Source organism: Diabrotica virgifera, chromosome 5 (assembly GCF_917563875.1).
Source record: "Diabrotica virgifera virgifera chromosome 5, PGI_DIABVI_V3a".
Taxonomy (NCBI): domain Eukaryota; kingdom Metazoa; phylum Arthropoda; class Insecta; order Coleoptera; family Chrysomelidae; genus Diabrotica; species Diabrotica virgifera.
Genome location: NC_065447.1, coordinates 108566047 through 108588851, shown reverse-complemented (window position 1 = coordinate 108588851; position 22805 = coordinate 108566047). Strand labels below are relative to the sequence as shown.

General features: G+C 30.7%; 1 long non-coding RNA gene across 1 annotated transcript; it reads left to right on the top strand.

Moving 5' to 3' along the window:
- Positions 1-1105: 1105 nt before the first annotated feature.
- On the top strand, positions 1106-3636 carry LOC114341365 (uncharacterized). The gene is made up of 3 exons (XR_007698281.1): positions 1106-1436; positions 1495-1695; positions 3491-3636. It is a non-coding gene; the product is annotated as an uncharacterized LOC114341365 (long non-coding RNA).
- The last annotated feature ends 19169 nt before the right edge of the window (positions 3637-22805 follow it).

The following is a 22805-nucleotide window of genomic DNA, read 5'->3' as shown; positions in this document are numbered from 1 at the left end:
GCACAAAAACCCCCCGAGTGACAAAATCTGGTCTTTAATACACTTTTATTTTGACATGTTCATGCACTTTATAATTCAATTATGCATTTCCACCCATTTTTCTATGATTGCATTTTTTCATGATATCGTCCTGAACACAATGCCAAAAGTTGTAAGTCTCTGTACTATATTTACAATTAAGATGCAGTAGAAATAAACAAACGAAAACACGTTAAATGCTACTAAAAATCGAGTCATAATTTACAATAAAAAGCGAATCATAATTTACAATGTATATTCATTGTAAATCCCAAATCATGATTCCCAAAGTTTATACATTGTAAATTATAATTAGGGAGTGCTCCTAGTAGCATTTAACGTGTCTTGGTTTGTTTATTTCTACTGCACCTTAATTGTAAATTTAGTATAGGTCCTGTATTTAAGGATCGATTTATTTTGAGCCAAATGCCGTGGTTTATACTTAATAAATTGCAACAGTAAACAAGATATCTGGTTTGTTCCAACTAAGTTGTTCCAACTCTTGTCTTAAGCAATCTGGATTAAGGTTCTTAACCCTCAATAATTATTAAACAGAAGAATCTTACAAAAATATAAATAATTTATAATGTAAACTCTTGAACTCAATAACCTTAGTTTTACTGACATTGTAATCACATCGGTTAATCAATCGTTTGTTATTGTTTATTATGTACCGGGTGTCCCAATAAGAATGGCGCTCGGCCATATCTCAGGAACCGTTTATACTACAGCTTTGGGAAAAAAAAATTATAACAAAAGTTGCCCCTAGAAAAGCCTGTAAATTATTTTCATAATTGTAGGTCCACCGCTAGAGGGCGTAATTGAATATCGAAAATTAAAAAATCGAAATTTTACAAAATTTGTCTAATGAAAGGGCACTGGAAAACAAGAATCTACAAGTCGAGCAAGTCTCGTAAATTTCACGATTGCGAGCCACGCTTCACGCAACCGTGTTTGCGTACTTGTGTTTCGAGTTGCGTGGTCGTGCGGAGTTACATTTACCAAATTTAAATATAAATAATCGTTTCTACTGATTCATAATAATTAATAATATTATGTAGGTATAAGGTAATATACTATTCTCAATATGGCTACTGGGTGTAAAAGATAAATCTTATTCTATCTGTTCTTCATGAGTTTTAGATAATTTTAGTTGTATTTCTTTGTAATTTTGTGTTGTACAAAGATTAATTTAACATTTTCTCTGGAAGTATTAATTTAGAAAGATAATATGCTTCATTGGTGTTGTGTTTTGAAGTGTGAAATGCAAAGTAATTGTGATAAAGTCAAGATCACTTTTAAACTGAACTAAATAAGGTATCTGAGAGACAACAATGGTTAAATGCAATACAATGTACAGGTTTTACTAGCGAAATGAAAATTTTCCTGTCCTGTCTGCTGTAATCATTTTATATCTGGTAAGTTACAATTACAACAGTAACGATTTTTGAAGATGTTAACATTTTAATCTTATAGGAAAATAGGAAAACCAGCCGACTTAATCGATAATAACAATCTCCAGATTGGGTTCCTTCAATAAATATGGGCTATAAACACAATGAAATAAGTTCCCCAAAATCTAAAATGGAGTGGTATCAAAGGAGAATTAAAGGAAAATATTCATATTGAAATTATTTATAAGGCACTGGACTGTCTCAAATTCTACAATAATACTAGGTGGGTAAATGATTTTAGACATTTTTCATTAAGAGTAGATTAAGATTAAGTAGATTTTCATTCAGTAGATTTAAGACTTGTTTACACGGGTAGAGTAATGATGCAAGTACTTGATAGAGTAGAGTAACTCTACCTGTAAAAATGCTCAGCACAGTAGAATAGCTGGTAGAGTGTATAGTTGGAGTTAAAGTAGAGTGACTAGCAACCTATGGCAAAGTAACTACTCTATGACCACCACTACTGCCAAAATGTCTACTCGGCTGCACACTACCCATGGAACACGCTCAATTATGGCAGAATAGAGTAGGTAGGAGAGTACATGGGGGCGCTGTCATTCTGGCTGGAATTGTGTTTTGTGTAAATAGTGAAAATGAAGTTCACCGAAGATGAAACTTTAAAACTTGTAGAGCTATAATACGGCGAATACCAGTGTTTATGGAATTTAGGTAGTGTATACTACAGAAATAAAAGTTTGCAGCAAGCTGCGGAGGATGAAATCGTCGAAAGAATGGCAAAGGGGGCTTTGGAGTAAACGAGCTTAAGCAAAAAATTAAGAATTTAAGGTGCACTTATAATCAAGAGTGTTTAAAAATACAAAAATCGGTTTCACTACACTAGCATCAGTACTATACTTGTACTATCCTCATGTGAATGGTATCAAGCCATTTTTGGTAGAGTACTACCTCTACTCTACTCTCCTCAAAACTCTACCCATGTAAACAAGTCTTTAGAAACAGTGGAAAATGAGGTAACTAGTAGAGTAGTAGTAGAGTAAAATATACTGGTTTAGCAAATTACAATGTTTTAAGTTAATACAGTAGCGATCAACAGGTAGCCAAAACGTGTTCCAAGATTGCCACTGTAATTTTGAATATTTTTTCGAGGTATTTGGCACATATATTCGTAAAATAATAAAGAATGGCGGTACAGAGCCCAATTTGAAAAATATATTAATACGTGGAAATTACTCTGTAATTATACAATATTTAAAAAACGAGCCTGTACCGCCATTAAGAAGAACAAAAAAATACACTTTCTTCAAATAAACTTTTTTATCCGATGCCTAGATTTTGTGTAATTTTGGAACTACTAATGAAATAAAAAATTTTAGTAGTTCCAAAATAACACAAAATCGGATAAAAAAGTTGTATTTGAAGAAAGTGTATTTTTTTGTTCTTCTTAATGCGGTACAAGCTCGTTTTTTTTATATTGTATTTAATTACAGAGTAATTTCCACATATTAATATATTTTTCAAATTGGGCTCTGTACCGCCATTCTTTATTATATTAAGAATATGTGTGCCAAATATCTAGAAAAAATATTCAAAATTACAGCCGCAATCTTGGAACACATTTTCGCTACCTGTTGATCGATACTGTTTCCTCTTAAGATAGTTTTAATAGTTATTTATGATATAAGTATTAAAAGTACAATTTTAAGACGCGCATGTGGAAGTTAACTTGAAAAAATAATTTTATTAATGTTTTGACTTCCACATCAGATGTCATTGTCAAAATACAAAATATTCATTATTATTAGGTTTATTCTAGCAAACAGTCAAACTAGTCAAAAACCGTCAGCAAACAGTTGGTCAGTAAAAGAACATAATACAGTCACCAGTGCGATCCCCTCTACTCGCGCTGGTCCACTATTCGCTGATGGTTTCAAACTGTTTGAAACTGATGCTAGAACAAACCTATTATTATTATGCATATCATTATCTGTAAATAATATTTCTTCTGATTGTTAATTGTAAAGGATAGAAAAATTACCATTTATTTTATTTTTTTTTAGAATCAGCTGAGAGAAGTGGTCTACAAAAAACCAGGAAGGAAACGGAATATGTGGCTACGAAAGGCAAAAGAAAGGTTTACAAAGCAAATGTGACACATTTTTTTGAAATATTTAGGAATATCAGTAAATTGCATTAAAAAAATGTATGAAAAGATTTTCTTCAATAAAAATGTTTATATTTATCAAGGATGTATTATTTGGTATGGCCACATATCGTCAGTGATGTAATAATACATCCTATCTGTTTTTTTTTTCATGAGTTTTGTAAGAGAGACTAAAAACTTGTCTTAGGGTCACCTCCTGTTTTCATATGATATTTTTTGACTTGTTTTGTAGTAAATTAAACTATATAAACTACAAAACAAGTCAAAACTTACATATGAACACAGGAGGTGACCTTAAAACATGTTTTTCCATCTCTCATACAAAACTCATGAAAAAACAGATAGGAGGTATTGTCACATCAGCAAGGATGTACAGTGATGAGTGCCCTAATAACCGGCAAAATATGGGCAACATATTTAGTTGTGAGATAAAAAGAAATGAAACTAGTCGAGCTGGGAAATTTAGCGAAATTAACCTTTAAATTTACGTTATATTGATCCCACCTTTACACATATCGGAGGAGTATGTCAACTAAAACTGTCACTGTGACAGTGGTAGTTTCCAAACTCGTCTGATACGTCTGAAGGTGGTACACAATCAATACAATCTAAATGTATAAGTTAATATCGCTAAATTTCCCAGCTCGACTAGTTTCATGTCTTTTTATCTCACTACTTAATACATCTTTTGTGCTATTTTGCCGGTTATTAGAGTGCTCATCACTGTATTTCTGGTACATCCAGGGAATGTCTACAAAATATATTTTGAATGTCCAGAGAACATTCGTGGACATTCATGGAATGTTCCAATAAGACATTCAGGTAATGTTTAAAATGCTGACACAGGATTTTCCTGGGATGTTCAGGGAACATGTTTTCGGGGATATTCCAGGAATTTTTCAATGTCTGTGTACCTTCTATGGACCTATATGGAATATTTTGGTGTTATTACTGCCGCACTCCACTTGCGATTTGTAATCAGGAAGATTGAACACATTGTTTCAAATACAAGTCAATCCATTTGTGACTAAATAATCATGGATTGACTTCTATTTGAAAGAATGTGTTCAATCTTCACAACTACAAATCGCAAGTGGAGTCCGGCGCTTAGGGCTACTTTCTCTTTGGTATTATGTATTATACTACAGAAATCAGGAACTTTCCTTCTAAATATATGTATGCATCTTGGCCATCAAACATATTCTTCGAAACATTTTTTTAAGGGGTTACATAGGTATTGTGGGTAAAAAAGTGACTTTTTAAAAAAATTATATCTCGAAAACTAAAACTTATTTTTATTTATAATTGGAACATGTAAAAGTATAGTACTTAAGGTAGTCTCAAAAAAAGTTTCAGCCAAAAATATTCATTTTTGTAGAGTTTAAGTTTTTTTTGCGTTGGCAGCATAACTAAGTCCAGTCTCATCTGAAATCAAAAAGTTTTTTGTAGTTTATACCTCTGGCTAGAATATGAACGAAGGAATTAAAAAAAATGAAATTTGAAGATTTTACATAAGTTTAAACACATTTTTGACCCCAATGTTTCTCATTTTTAAAGTAGTTTTTTTTATAAAACAAAAATGACCTCATCTAATAAAAAATCCTTTGTTCATTCACTAGCCAGAGGTATAAACTACAAGAAACTTTGATTTCAGATGGGACTGGACTTGTTATGCTGCTCACCGCAAAAAAGGGCTGTTGTCGAAAAATTGCAGTCAACTCTACAAAAATGAATATTTTTGGCTGAAATTTTTTTGAGAGTACTATACTTTTGTATATACACCGTTCTTAGGCGTCAACGCCCTTCGGTAGGGATCTATGGGGGAGTATCACCGAGCCGCAAGCCCTTATCCCTTACCGTACTGCTCCCTCATAGGTCGATCAGATGCCCGCATATTCCAGTCTAAGCGCCAGATTCATATTTAGAATTTTATACTGACGCGTTAGCCTTTTTGTTTTTCCGATGGCCTGGCTTGGGCTTGAACTCTCGTACCTCACAGCGAAGTGAAGTGCGGGACAGCCGCTAGTCGCACTGAGCTATCCGATCGACGAGTACTATACTTTTACATGTTTCAATTATAAATAAAAATAATTTTTAGATTCCAAAATATAATTTTTTTAAAAAGTCACTTTTTTTACCTGCAAGACAACAACTTGTTGATTTCAAATTGTAACAGTTGTTTTGCAAAGTATGCTGCCCTCTTGTATTTTCTGTGTTATCTTCATCATACAATTACTTCATCTAAAAATTTTCTGCGAAAAAAAAAATAAAACAAAAGTTTAACCACCTTCACACCACAGAATCAAGTTACACAAATTTTCAAACACCTCACCTGACACAGCGTCTCAACTACGATTGCGCGAATTGGTAAATATAACTCCGCACGACCACGCAACTCGAAACACAAGTACGCAAACACGGTTGCGTGAAGCGTGGCTCGCAATCGTGAAATTTACGAGACTTGCTCGACCTGTAGATTCTTGTCACTGGAAATCCAATCATCGTATTCTTCATACAATTCTGTGCAAATTTTATTTCACAAGTTTAAGTCTGCCTGTGCAAATAAGAGGTGGGGGTGAGTGGGAACCTTGTTATGAAAAAATCGCTGTAAGTCCGGTTCTGCTTAATCGATATTTACAAACATGGTCTTGTTGAAAACAGCTCTTTTTCGTAAATGTAATAGTTATAATTTGAAAACAGCGTCTTTCGTAATATTCCGGCTGGAAGACGCTATTTATTTTTTTTTTTTTTTTAGAAATCTAGTTTTCTTTGGAAAATATTAAATAGAAGTATGTATTTTTTTTCCTGTATTACAAAATTAGACCAAATTAGCAACAGAATACCGAAAACCGCATGTCGATACCTTTTTTGTATCTCGAGATATCTTAAGAAACGTGTAAATTTTAAACATAATTGTTGCTGTCATATAAGTGGAAATATATAGAAGCACGTAGTGTACTAAGGAAAAAAACAAAGGAACATTGTCCAGATGTCACCGTATATAATAAATCAAAACAACAATAAGAAAAATAACACTATAAAATATAACAAAAAAAGAGTGTGTGTACTTTGTACGCGAGTAAGAACCAATATCTACTACTTCTATTACTATTCTATTATTATGATTTTAACGAAATAAATATATTTTAAACAGTTTAATTTTATTTTTATTTAAATGTTACACTAATTTTAATACTTAAAATAATACCAAAAAAATAGCGTTTTTATGTAAATTTTTATGAATTGTTGCCTCCGCGCATTTGCTTTTCTCTCGGTGAATCGTAGAAAATGTAAAAACGTCAGATTTTTTACACAAATTTTTAATTTTTATTTCATTATATTTTAATATCAATTATCCTATTCCCAACTAAGATAAATACATAACTGTTATTTTCACCGGTAAACTAAGTTAAGGAAGTCAAAGTGGAAACAAGTAGTGTGCTATGGAAAAAAATAGAACTATTAGAAGTATTAATTTCAAGAAGTCATCATGTGTCAAATTATGTGTCAAATCAGTAAAACATAAAAATGTGTTCATTGATGGTTTGTTGCGGTTTGTTTCTATTAAATTTTATATAAAATTTATACAGAGTGAAATTCAAGATGATTCTTACAAACTAAGAAGCATTTGACATGATAACCACGTTCTTTGAATGCAAAAGAAATGCAACTGTTGCGGCTAGAATATATGCAATGAAATATCCCCAAAGAAGTCACCCCAGTAGTAGAGTTTTTCATATTTTGTTTTGATTTATTATATACGGTGAAACCTGGAAAATGTTTCTTTGTTTTTTTCCATAGCACACTACTTGCTTCTATTTTTCACTTATATGACAGCAACAGTTATGTTTAAAATTTACACGTTTCTTAAAATTTCTTGAGATAAAAAAAGGTATAGACATGCGGTTTTCGTTATTCTGTTGCTAATTTGGTCTAATTTTGTAATACAGAAAAAAAATACATACTTGTATTTAATATTTTCCAAAGAAAACTAGATGTCTAAAAAGAAAATAAATAGCGCCTTCTAGCCGGAATATTACGTAATAGGCTGTTTCCAAATTATAACTATTACATTGACGAAAAAGAGGTGTTTTCAACAAGACCAAGTTTGCAAAAATCGATTAAGCAGAACCGGACTTACAGCGATTTTTTCATAACAAGGTTCCCACTCACCCCCACCTCTTATTTGCACAGGTAGACTTAAACTTGTGAAATAAAATATGCGCAGAATTTTATGAAGAATACGATAATTCGATTTCCAGTGCCCTTTCATTAGGCAAATTTTGTAAAATTTCGATTTTTTATTTTTTGATATTAAATTACGTCCTCTAGCGGTGGACTCACAATTATGAAAATAATTTCCAGGCTTTTCTCGAGGCAACTTTTCTTATAAAATTTTTTTCCCAAAGCTGTACTATAAACGGTTCTTGAGATATGGCCGATATTCTTATTGGGACACCCGGTACCTTCAAGAACAAAAAAAACCGATAACGCCGTAAAAATGAGTGGCGCGTAAAATATTCCAGCTACAAACGACATGATATGAATAATAAGTGTGGCGCAAAAATGTATTTTAATTTTGAAGGAAATAAAAATTTTATTTTTATTTTGAAAGATTTTTTCAAAATATTTGCTAAATTTGAAGTAAAACAGGTTACAAAAGAGTAACCTTGATACAGTTTGCAGCTGGAATTTTACTTTTATTTACATTAAAATAAAAATACATTTTCCCGCCAACTAATATTCATATCAGCTCTTTTGTAGCTGGAATATTGTATGCGCTACTCATTTTTACGACGTTTAGCGGCTTTTTATTCGTTTATCAGGAGTTTTTCAATGTTATACATTAATTAAATCTTTGAAGTTGAATGTAATGTTTCTCAGTTACACATTAAGCGTTGTAAATGATCTAGTGTCCATCGAGTGTACACTAGATTTTTTTTCTATTCGAAATATATTGGAAAAAATATTGGGAAGGCCGGTAAATGAACTAGGATTGCCCGATCAAATTTAAGGTCGTAACCATTACAACTACATTAACCATTTCGGCGATAATAGTTAAATGAATTATAGTTTTGGAACTCGATAACTTCTAAACGGCTTAACAGATTTTATTCACTAAACATGAGTTTGAAAAGTATTGACCAGTAGTATCTGATATATTCAAGGTCAAAAATGATAAGTGACGGTATTCCAGGAATTATTGAGCTTGAAAAACCGTTTTTTTTTTCGTAGGAAATAGATTTAATCATATTTATAAAGCCTATAACTCAAATTTTTCGAAATACGAGGTATACACCGTTAGACGCGACAAGAGTCCTCCTACAAACGCTTAGTGATTGGCGCAATTCGTAGGTTGAAATTTTGAGTAATTGTCGAAAAACCAAAATTTTCAAAGTTTAGTTTTTCAGTTTTTCGGCTATACCGAGCCGTGTGTATATCTTATCCTAACCGCTTAGGCACCATTTAAAAGCTTAACTCAGCGCTATTGATTTGGTTTATTTGAGGTTTTCCTGTCTCTCCTTAAACCCAAGATATATACCCCAAAAATTATGCCATTTTGTACCTACCCAGTCCTATAGCTGCCTTATAGGTGGTCAAAACTCACAAACTACACCGGTTGTGAATCAGCCCTGACCCCCAAACATTTTCCCATTTTTAAATAGAAATTGAGTCATATTTCACAGCTCGGTAATTTTTGAATGGTATAACTAGACTTAGGCAAATATGCAAATTGCATATTTTGCATATAATGCATAAAAAATGCAAAAATATCAAATTTTGCATATTTTTATAAAAGTGAGCATAAAGTGCATATAATTTGAAAATTTGGTGTTAATTATATATTTTTATATTCAAACTTAGAGATAGCATGAAAATGCCAATATTTAATTTTGTTTTATAATCACTTGGTATTCAAATTCTTGGTTATAGATAGTAACTAATAAAAGACAGCGGCTTATAGTTCTGTCACGTTTTGTCCTGGAATTAAGGGTTTGTGTTTATGACTCTAGGTAAAAATTTTTATTTTGACGGTCAGTTTCACTTGGTTTCACTTTTGTTGTAAAATTGGAGGCGTAAACAACGTGTGTTTCTTATTGTGAATAATTAGTATTTCTTATTGTGAATAATTATTGTGCTTTGAAAATGCCAAAAATAAGCAATGTTTCAACTTGGATAAAACCTTACAAAGAGCTATCTATGGATATGGATAAAGTTTATTGCTCATGTTGTGGCAAAACCGTAAGTACATACGTATTATTTTTTTTATTTTATTTTAAAAATTTACACGGTGGTGGTACAAACAAAGATTTTAAAATTGGAGATTATGTTTAAGAAAAGTACCGACACAAGGCTAGTTCACAATAAATCGATGTATTTTTTCTTTTTTCAAGCATTTTTTAAACTCCTTGCGATAAAAAATAGGATACCTATTTAAAATTCAAATCATTAAATAGTCTACTGAAAGGTCGCTTGAAAGGTCGCTAACATTTTTTTTTCTAACAATAGCATAGTTTACTTTAATTTTGCTAAAGACAAAAACATATCATTTATTGGACTTAATTAGTTAAGTGCTTTTAATTTATTTTCACAGTATTTTTTCTTTAAATGTAAACAGAAAAGACCAAGAGCCTCTTGTGAATATTTGGGGGTTCTTCCTTCTTGCACAGTCATTTCTTGATATTTTCAAGATTACTACACCGATTTTTATTTGATTTAATTTAGATATTTTAATTGTTATGCAAAAACGGTTCATTTTTAGTTTATTTCTACAATCTTAGATTTTAAAAATGGGTACAACTATAGAATATTTATATTTTTTTTTGATTTCATGTGAAAAAAAATTTCAAATAGATCAGCATGTCAGAACCGCGAAACATTTAGCTAAAAAAGTAAAAACCACATCCGGTGAAAAATATCAACCTTCAGTGTCCAAGTGCTTTCAGTCAAGTTCCAAAAAACAAACCGAACAAGAAACTTTTAACGAAGACTTGTGTAGTGCATTAGTATCTTCTAATATACCGCTTTCAAAATTATCTAATGAAAACTTTAGTTCTTTTTTAAAAAAATATTGCAAACAAAACATTCCCAGTGAACGAACTCTAAAGAGAAATAATGTAAATTTGTTATACTCCTCAGTTATCCACAACATAAAAGCCGAAATAGGTAATAATTACTTTTACATATGTGTGGACGAGACCACTGACTCGTCAGGAAGGTACATTGTGCACTTATTGATTGGTGTACTTAGCGATGAAATCTTTCCAAAATCGTATTTAATTTCCTGTAAGCAAGTGGAAAAAACCAACGCTCTAACAATATCACGGTTTCTACAAGAAGCATTAGCAAACTTTTTTCTTCGTGCTGCTGTGCCTAATGATAAATTATTGCTTATTTTATCTGATGCCGCACCATATATGGTGAAAACAGGACAAAATTTAAAAATATTTTATCCAAACTTAATACATGTCACTTGTTTAGCGCATGGAATAAATAGAGTTGCGGAGGAAATAAGAAAAACATTTCCACTAGTTAACAGTTTAATAGCGAGCGTCAAAAAGGTATTCCTGAAATCACCTGTAAGAATACAATGTTACAGAGATATGCTTCCTGCTGTTCCACTGCCACCGCAACCCATCTTAACACGTTGGGGAACATGGTTGGAAGCAGCTAATTTCTATGCTGATCATTTTGTTGATTTAAAAAAAATAATTAACCTTTTAACGGATGATAGTTGCCAATCTTTATTGGAAGCTAAGCAAGCCTTCCAAAATAACATCCTCCAACAGCAACTGTCATTCATAAAATCAAATTATAGTTTTATCCAGAAAACTATAACTCAGTTAGAATCCTCCAAATTATCATTGTTAGAGAGTACAGTTTTAATAAAAGAATTTGAGTCATTGTGTCAAAACGTTAAAGGTACTATTGGAAAGGAAATTTTTCAAAAATTTAAAGTAACCATGGAAAAAAATAGTGGTTACCAGGTTCTTTCTGAAGTGGTTCAAGTACTAGCTGGGACATTTTCCGAACCACTTAATTTAGAACCATCTATTATAGTAAATTTGAAACATGCCCCAGTTACTTCAGTTGATGTCGAAAGAAGTTTTTCTATTTACAAATATATGTATTCAGATAGAAGCCATAAGTTTTTATTAAAAAATTTTGAACATCATTTGATAATCTATTGTTACCACAATTCAAAATAATATTTATATGTTAAAATAATTGTATATGTTATGTATTTATAATATTGTAAGTATTTTTGTAAATAAAAAAATATTGTAAATATTTTTTACTACATGCTTATTTCCTAGATAAATATGCATATTTTGCATAAAATATTGCATATTTTTGCATAAAATACTGCATATTTATGCGCATATTTCATACTTTTTTATTTGCATATTTGCCTAAGTCTAGGTATAACCAATTTTCAAAACTAAACATGCATTGGAAAGGTAATCAGAAACCGCAAAGGTCATACTTAAAGTTTTGCAATTTTTTGGGAGTTTTGGGGACAAAAACGAAAAAGAGACCCTAAATGGGAAGGGTCGTAATATCCACACCCTTGAACCAAAAAGGATGGTGGACATGTAGATGGGTGAGGCTTTTTCTAAATTTTAAGATGGAATTTGGCTTAATTTTCAATTCAGTCAGATTTAGAAAATCGAAAGTTTCGTGTATATATAATGTCGCATGTAGGGGGGTTGTGCGCCATTGGCGAGAAGTGCTGTTCTCTGGGATTGTATATAAGCAAGGTCGTTACCGTTCGTAACTATAAACCTAACGAACATACTAATATAGTGAATAAAAAACGTAATATTATGAATCCGTTTACAGACAGATGAACGGTACAGAATTTTTTAAATAAATTCCATATATAAAACAAGAACAATAATGAAAATCAAGCAAAATAGAGAAATAAAAAAAAATGATCACTTGTCTAGCACGTTATAGCAGCGGAGATCCAATAGATGTATACCTATGTTACGGTAAGAGTTAATAATTTGGTAATTGTACACAATTACCGGTAATTGTATACAATTTCCAGAGTCGGTGATGGCAAATGTAGGAAATATTCTTTAAAAACCCTTTATTTCCACTGCCAGAAGATAGATCCTTTAGAAAATATTTCGACTGAAGAAGATTTGGAAATAAAAGAATAAGTAGAAGAAACCCAGTCAGGTCCTGATTCTGAAGAACGTGAAGAAGCAGACGTGGATGAACCAAACGAGCTTCTAATAGAACAAGAACCATAAAAACCTGAGCAACCATCAGTGAATGAATCTAATGCGATTCAAGAAGAACGATTTTCTAAAAGTTTCAGAGCGGCGAGATTCTGTTGCAGTTAAACGGACACGTGCAAAGGAAGGCCTTGAAAAGCAAGCAAAGAAAATGCTTAAAACATCAAATACGTTTGGCTGTTTTTATGAGTGTTTAAAATGAATTATGCGAATTGGGTTCTAAAGAAGGGGGACTGCTACAGTTGTAAAGCAGAAATAAATTTACCATCTGCAAAGAATCATTCATTTCTTTAGACATAGTTTCAAAACTAAACATTTGTCATTGCGCGAGTAGGTATATTAGAAAAACATCTTTCTCGGGTGGGCAAGGCTATCAGCGATGTGCTTGCAAAAGTAAATGTAAAACAGATAAATGTAAATGTAAAAAATGGAAAGTTGTGTAATTCCAAGTTTTATGAGGGTTTGCCATATCACAACAAATAGTAAGTAAGTAAAGTAGCAGTATCAAGTAAAAATCAGCCTAGTAAAAATTAGGTACACTTCTGGAGTAGCTGTTGAAATTTATTTTTTATTCATCATTTTACTTACTTTTACCACTGGTCCTTGGTAGTTGTATACAATTACCGGTAAAAGTAGATAATTGAAACTAATTTTCTACATTTACCATCGGTTCTGGTAATTGCATGCAATTACCGGTGATTTTATACAATTACCAATTATCTACTTTTACCCTAACATATATATTAGATTATATAGGGTACATTCCATGTCAAATCACTCTGAACCGATTTGTCTGAAAATTGGTATATAGCTTCTGCAGGACGTAAAAATAAGATATTTAAGGTAAAAAAATCTTCTTCTTCTTTTTTTCTCAAAATGTTATTTTATGCGATTTTACAGTGATTTGGTGTTTATTTAAACAAATTTGCATTTTCTGTCGTAAAGTATCAATGAAAAACATAATATTTTAATAGAAAGGACTCAAAAATGTCATTATATGGCATTATAACAAGTTATTTTGAATCAGAACAAGTTTTTGATCAAATTTTATAGTGTAAAAAACGTTAAAATACATTTTCCTCCATTCCCAAAATAAATCATCAGCGATTTGGCTGAAAATTTGCCCACAGATAGCCAAAAGATAGGACTTTAAGTGGTTAGAAGGATTTGAATTATATTACAATACCAAAAAAGTTACATGCAGTAATATCAGACTCAAAAGTATATATTAGTCCAGTCGGGATAGCATTTGACATTGAATGCCGAGCTGCCCAAAATTTTATTTTTCTGATCTTTAGGGGAGTCAATAGTAGCCTAAATTTAAAATCACGAATGAATTCCTCCGTTACGTTAGCCGCCATCTTGATTTTAAAGGAGAACCTGTTTTGCTCAATATCTCCGCCATTTTTAACTTTTCGACAAAAATGGTAGGAACTGAAATTGTTCCAAATAAATCGTATTTACAATTATTACAATTTCTCTTTAACAATTTTTGTCGTGAGGTCGATATTTTCGAGTTAACTGTACTTAGAGTAGACGCCTATATTTTTTACTATAATATTGCATGTAACTTTTGTACAAATCGATTATAATATATTTTGGGAATGGAGAAAAATGTAAAAAATGGTATTTTACCGTTTTCTACACTATAAAAGTTGATCAAAAGCTTGTTTTGGATCAAAGTAACTTATTATAATGCCAAATAATGACATTTTTACGTCCCTTCTATTAAAATATTATGTTTTCCATTGATACTTTACGATAGAAAATGCAAATTTGTATAAATAAACACCAAATCACTGTAAAACCGCATAAAATACCATTTTAAGAAAAAAAAGAAGAAGAAGATTTTTTGACCTTAAATATCTTATTTTTACGTCCCGCAGAAGCTATACACCAATTTTCAGACAAATCTGAGGTCCAAAATTTTTTTTGTTCCAAAATTGAGTGATTTGAAATGGAATGACCAATAGATATAATATGACGTAGCGAAAAATAATACCTCCATAAATTTCTATAAATATTGATACTTATAGCAGCTTTACAATAATGATATGGCGAACATATGTTAGAAAATTTAAATTCTATGGTAAGAAATTCGACCATATTTGGAAGATCTTGGCTCTTTATCTTCGAGGCTTTGCATTCGTCTTTCTTTCGATAACTCTCCGTATTCAACGTTTTGTAGTATATTCTTAGCCCTAGTCTAATAATTATCCTTATATAATAATTAATATAATTTTATATCCTACAATATACAAATAAATTCTGAATAATAATTGTATCAATGTTATTACTCGTATAATAACCTTCAAAGCCCACGAACAGTATTAACACGACATTTAACTATACGGGTTATTGATAGAGTTCTTGGTGTATAAATACAGTTCTGGTTCTAAGACATCAATTACTCGTAAAGCTCATACTAAACCCTTCTTTCAGAATCTGAACGATCAAATGTCGAAATATAATAACCTAGAATGACAATTATTGAAATTTTACTGAAAGTATGCAACTATCCCTCAAAGAATACGTATATAATTTTTTGAGTTCTACATATAATAATTCCGATAGAAAGCATTTGACAAACTATGATGCACTGAAAGAAGGGTTTGGTATGAACTTTAAATTATTATTAGACATTGTGTAGTTTAGTTAGTGTGTGTGAGTGTGTGTGTATTATAATTGTTAATGGTTGTGTTTCGAACGTATGTAAATATAATGTTATTACTCTTGGCTAATTAGCAAAATACATGGAAAAGTTATTTACCATTTACCAGCAATTTTATTGCTGGAATCGAATCTTACGATTGTATATATTAATAATGTAGGTATGCAAAGTCCGCAGATGGTATGCTACTTTTTTATAAACAAAATGGCGCCCGAAAATCATGTTTTTCAATTTTTGCTCTATACCTCCAAAGATTTGAACTTTACACCAAAAACACTCAAATAAAAATTCACCGTAATTAAATTCTACATAGAGACGTGTTTTTCACGATTTACTTTGACAAACATTTTTCCCGGAAAATGCAGTTTTTCTAACAAAATCTTTAATTTTCAACTAAAATTTTTGATAAGTAATTGTTAATAAATAATTTAAAAGCTTGGTAATATAAAAGCTGTTTTCGTATAAATTATAATTCCGGAAGCAGATAGAAATTGAATAAACAATTTCGCAACAATTGAATTGTGTATTAAAAATTTAAGGTCGCTATACTAACCACAATAATTATGATACAAAAGAATAATTATGATTCTTGTATAAAAGGAACTGTACCTATTTAATGCACTTTATAGAATTAAAATTGGACTATATAAGCGGCCTCAGCAATATTTTAAAATTATAAACAATTTTTTTGCTTATAAGCAAATAGAATATCTCGGGAAATATTAAATTAAATTAAATCATGAAAACGGCATTGGAAAAAAAGCGGCAGGACGCTTCTTTTAAAGAAAAAACATTTACTTGTGATGAGTGGTTCCTGAGATAGCATTGGTCAAAGTTGACCTGCATTTACGGTAAAGATATAAACAATACGCTCATAATTTTCGAACCATCACCTTTTTATTTTTGTCCTCTTTCTCCACGCCAATTTTTATTTCTTTAAAATACTCATATCATATATTATTATAATAAAAACTATCGATATTACGAGTGAAAATTGCCAAAAATAGCAAAATTCCAATCAAAAATTAGATTGGAGAAAATGGAATCTCAAAGTTCAAAATCGGTATACGATAAAAAAAATGCATTTTATCGGCTTCCCATGGAGCAATTTTCTTCATTCTTTTTTTGTTCCCAAGTAACTCGAGTAGAGCCATCTAACTAATGCATTATTAAATGTCAAACTTGCTTTTGTTTTGTTATAATAGATTAATTTTTTTATAAGAAAAGAAAACTACATATTTTTTACAGTTGTAGTCTTTTTTAGATAAAAGTACTAGAAGTGTACCTTTTGATGTTAAAAACACAAATATTCTCAACTGAATGTATAATTATTTAAACAATCTTTATTTAAACAAATTAAAAAATTTTGTTATAATAAATAAATTAATTTATTATAACAAAACAAAAGCAACTTTGACATTTAATAATGCGTTAGTTAGATGGCTCTGCTCGAGTTACTTGGGAACAAAAAAAAAGAATGAAGAAAATTTCTCCATGGGAAGCCAAGAAAATGCAATTTTTTAACGTACACCGATTTTGTACTTTGAGATTACATTTTCTCCAACCTAATTTTTGATTGGAATTTTGCTATTTTTGGCAATTTTCACTCGTAATACCCATAGTTTTTAAACGCTTTTATTTAGTTCAATAGTTTGCGTCAAATATTTAGACGTTAAATTGACTACCTTTTCTTCAATGCAAATGAATGAAAATTTTCAGATATATGCATTCGCGGGAACAATACACGAATAGTCAATAAAATTTTTTTTCATGTTTATTAATTGTTTAAATAAAAAAAACGATTTTAATGGAAAACGCTTACATTCTCTTGTTTTTTACAATGTAAAAACTTGAAACTTTTACGGATTGTATAGCTAATGATATGAACAATACATAATTTCACTTTTTACGTTAATTGTTTACGTTAGGCTTCATTAATAAACAATAAAGTTTAAAATTTTTTGACGATTCCGACTACTTTTCATGTTAGTACATCATATATTTTATACATAATATTGTAATAAACATGACGATATATTTTAATGTTTGAAAAGTGTAAGACTAAAAAGTAAAAAATAAAAAAATATGAAAAAAAATTTTTAAGAAGCGCTTTTCTTTAGTTACGAGTTACTAAAACTAATAATATTATAAAAAAATCAACTAAAAAGCAAAAAATAAAACAAAATTGAAAAAATCTAACACATTCGTTAAAGAAAAGCGTGGGGCGAAAACCGTTTATTCGATGAACACGCGCCACGCTTTTCTTTGACGAATGTATTAGAATTTTTCATTTTTTTTTTGCTTTCTAGTTGATTTTTTTATATTATTATTAGTTATAGTTACTCGTAACTAAAGAAAAGCGTTTCTTAAACATTGTTTTTTCATATATTTTTTATTATATTAATATACGTTATGAATATTTTAAAGATATGAAAATTGGTGTGGAGAAAAAGCACCGAAATAAAAAGATAATGGTTCGAAAATTCTGATCCTTTTGTTTATATCTTTGGCGTAAATGCCGGTCAAATTTGACCGGTTGTATCTGACGAACCACTCATGACAATTAAAGGTTTTTTATTTTAAAAGAAGCATCCTACCCCTTTTTTTCAATACGTTTTTTATGGTTTAATTTAATTTAACATTTCTCGAGATATTTAATTTGTTTTTAAGCCAAAAAATTGTTTATAATTTTAAAATATTCCTGAGGCCGCTTAAACAGTCCAATTTTAATTCTGTAAAGCAAATTATATAGGCACAGTGTCCTTTTATTCTTAAATCATAGATATTCTTATTTACCATAACTATTGTGGTTATTACAGCGACCGTAAATTTTTAATTAACAATTCAATTGTTGCTAAACCGTTCATTCAATTTCAATCGGCTTCTGGAACTGTGATCTATACGAAAAGATCTTTTATATTACCAAGATATTTAATTGATAAACAATTACTTATCTAAAATTTTAGTTGAAAATTAAAGATTTTGTTGGAAAAACCCGCATTTTCCGGAGAAAATGCTGGTCGAAGTAAATCGTGAAAAACAAGTATCTATGCAGAATTTAATTACCGTGAATTTTTATTTGAGTGTTTTTGGCGTAAAGTTAGAATATTGGGAGTTATAGAGCAAAAATTGAAAAAAAAAACTTGATTTTTTTGCTCGAAGTAGCACACTATCTGCGGACTTTGCATACCTATATTATTAATATATACAGTCATAAGATTCGATTCCAGTAATAAAATTGCTGGTAAATAACTTTTCCCAAAAATGGCCTATTCTGCGATAAAACTGCCCAGACTATATCTGAACCGAATACAGTTTTATTTAATAAGCACCAAAGAAGCATATTAATTACCATCTCTAAAGTTTCATCAGTACAGTTTCTTTCAAATCCAGTTTAATGTTTTTTATGCGTTGACTCACAGTCCAAGTGTCTTCAGTTATCCATGGTCTACGGTTTGTGGAAACGAGTGTTGTATGGCCTGTTGCAGTCTCGATTATTTTGTCTTTGATACAGATTAAAGTGTTTTATTGATCAATATCTACTTGATCTAAAGAAAGGTTTTTTTTTAAGGTTTGTAGAAATTTATTTACTTTTGAAAAATTTGAAGACACGATTTTTCTTAGGGGTCTCCTTTTAAGGACTTTCAAATGAAATCTAATGTTTGATACTAAGAATTGATGCGTTGATGGTCACTTTTACAACCTTCGCCTGGGTATGTCTCACGGTCGAGGGCCGAATGTTTAATTCTTGAACTTATTAGGTTGTAAACTATTTGATTTCTTTTTCATTCATCTGGGATATATGCACAATCTACGTGGGTGGTGCGGATAAAACGTTTTTGTAATTGCTAGATAATGCTCTACACAGAACTGTACAAGACGATTTTCACACGTATCTTTCCCAGTCCATTACTATCCAATACTCCGTCAATATTTTCGTTAGATGACCTTAATTTGGCGTTAAAAATCTTCTAGGATTGTAACTAGTTCACGAAAGGGCATAGCACTAGTAGTTTGTAGCACTTGTGCAGCTGTTATAGGGGCATATATCTGTATGAGGTGTAGAATATTAGTAGATATTGGTAATTTTGGTTAACCCTGTAGACATAAATATTCGTTGAAGAAAGATACATCGTTGCAAATCCTATTAGGACAACTTTAAAATTAGGTGACCTTGTTTTGTATTAAAAAAAATCGTCGATGAGGTAATTCCATCAACACTGACGACATAATGTTTAAACACACATAGTGGTTGATGGCCACTCAAACATTAAAATTGACGTGTCTTAAGATTTTTCTGAAATAATTGTCTGTTTCTGGTTTAATAATATTAGTTAATAATATTCCCTGTTACCTAATTTCTCTGTCCCTCTCTCTCTCTCTTTAATCTGTTTGAAAAACAAAAATTTTTAAAAGTAAAATAAAAATTTCATTTTTATTCAGTTGCAATGCGAAGACAAAACAATCTTATTTTTCAATTAGAATACGGAGCGCAGTCCAGCCCTCTGAATCGACGATTTTCGACTCTTGTTGGAGTCTCATCAGAGAGAACGTAGGCCTGCTACTCCATACTCCAATTAACCAACACCGAGAGTTTATCCCCCACACCGCAACTGACGTGAATGGACTAGGTGACTAGCGTCATATGGCAACTGAAAGATGAAGTAGTTTTCAATCCTAGTGGCAATATTAATAATATTTAAAAATATTAAAATATTACTAAAAGATTTTTAAATTGAAAACTTATTGGTCCATTTTCTTGGTAACACCTCCATGGCTTCTAAAATTTGCAAGCCAGATGGATGCTGAAGCGAAGAAGACAAGAGAGAATTCAAAAACTTACAACTCACGACCCCGTCTGTTCAGGTGGTAAATTCCAACAGAAAATGGACCTAGTTACTCAAAGAATTAACGATCAATATAAAAATTCCATTTTTATTCAGTTGCAATGCGAAGGCAAAACAATCTTATTTTTCAATTAGAATACGGAGCGCAGTCCACCCCTCTGAATTGACGATTTTCGACTCTTGTTGGAGTCTCATCGGAGAGAACGTAGGCCTGCTACTCCATACTCCAATTGTCCCTCTTGTCTTCTTCGCTTCAGCATCCATCTGGCTTGCAAATTTTAGAAGCCATGGAGGTGTTACTAAGAAAATGAACCAATAAAATTTCAATTTAAAAATCCTTTAGTAATATTTTAATATTTTTAAATATTATTAATATTGCTATTAAGATTGAAAGCTACTTCACAAAAATTTTTATTTCTAAAATAGAGTTACAAAAATATATTTAATTATAGTAAACTGTTAATTAGCAATAATACAAATAATAATGATACTAATCAATTGCTTTTTCCTTCCTTCTTTATAGACTCGATTTTTTGATATTAGGTCCATCCCGTCTCTTACACCTCGAATATTTATATAGTGGCACATATAAGCTTTTTTAAAAATCTGTTCAAATCAAAATAATAACACTATTTTTTTTACATATAAAAACTATATCTAAATGATGGCATACACAATTGTTACATAGACGGGACTAAAACTACAAAAGGGTTGGTTGCAAAAATTTGTAGCAGAGATTGAAAAATTAAAGTGCTCTATTCTAAGACGAGAATATGCCTCTGTATTTTACGCAAAACCTACCAAACCTCCAAAATGGATGAATTTTTAATATTATAAAAGATCTTTAAAATTACGTATAAATATGAAATTTTATTACATAGTAAATATACAAGGTAGGTACCAAAAATAGGCGAAAAAGGGCTAACGGAGTTAAAGAAATAATAAGAAAGAAAACTAAGTATTTTTTTAATAATAATAACTTTAACAAGGACAGTAGAAAACACGAAATAAACATGCTATAATTAAGAATATACAAAAAGTATCATTTGAAAGCTACATTACATGTTACATGTTACGAGATAGCGAATGTTCGATTAGATATGTTTCAGAATTCATTTTATATGCAATTAAGTTATATCGTAAGAAATGTTTGTACATTGATAAACAATTGTTTAGAAGCAAAAATAATTCAAACAAGTAACAAAAAATATTGTGAAAATTACTTGTAAAAACCGGTGAAATCAACCAAAGCAAAATAAGCAACCAGGTCTTTCGAAAAATTAGGTCTACTAGAGAAGAACTGTAAAACATCTAGTGATGTAGCTATGGATTGAATAAGCCGATGTAAATAAACAAGCAGAAAAGCCATTATGCGAGTTGAACAAAAAAATCGGCATAAGTACATTTACAAACGGTATGAAGCACAATCAAAACCAGAGTCAAACTTCTAAACTGCATCTCATTAGCAGAGGCAATTAGCAAAACTAAGAAACATGAAACACTACTTACAATGGAAACGTTGATAATACTTTATTGTATATTATAAACGGGTTATACTTATTTGTAATGGTAAATCGAATTTATTTAGATTTTAAATAAAGGTAACTTTATGTCTAAACTAGTTGTAGTTGAAAGACTGATAAGTTTTGTACACACTTGAATGAATGAAGAAAGTGAAAAAATAGAGAAGTATATTAAAGTGTGTAAAAATATTTAATTTCCTTAGCTAAGCGCTTTCGACATATGTGTCATCATCAGAGCTAATGGTCAAAGTATATAAAAAAGTACCGGCTACTTCGGGTTGTAGGTGTTTACATTACGAACATTGGTCTGCTGTGCAACTCCGGATGATGAAATATTATTTTTCTTTGATTACTTGATTTCAATTAAAATAGTAAGAACAACCACTTAGACGTTACAAATATATAAATTTTGGTCATGGTACGTTATCACCGAACCATGACCAAAATTTATATATTTGTAACGTCTAAGTGGTTGTTCTTACTGTTTTTTTTATTTTAATTAAAATCAAGTAATCAAAGAAAAATAGTATTTCATCATCCGGAGGTGCACAGCAGACCAATGTTCGTAATGCAAACACCTACAACCCGAAGTAGCCGGTACTTTTTTATATACTTTGACCATTAGCTCTGATGATGACACATATGTCGAAAGCGCTTAGCTAAGGAAATTAAATATTTTTACACACTTTAATATACTTCTCTTTTTTTCACTTTCTTCATAAACTAGTTGTATTCTTAATTTTGAAATCAGAAAAATCTATAAGAGTTACACCTGTGACTTTGTATTAATTTATATCATAAAGGCTGCAGTTGGTACCTTTTTTGGGTGCGTCAAACTATTACAAAATAAAATCACGTGAAAAAATATTTTTCAAGAAACTCTTTTCTTAAGTTACGAGTGACTAAAATTAAAAATATTATA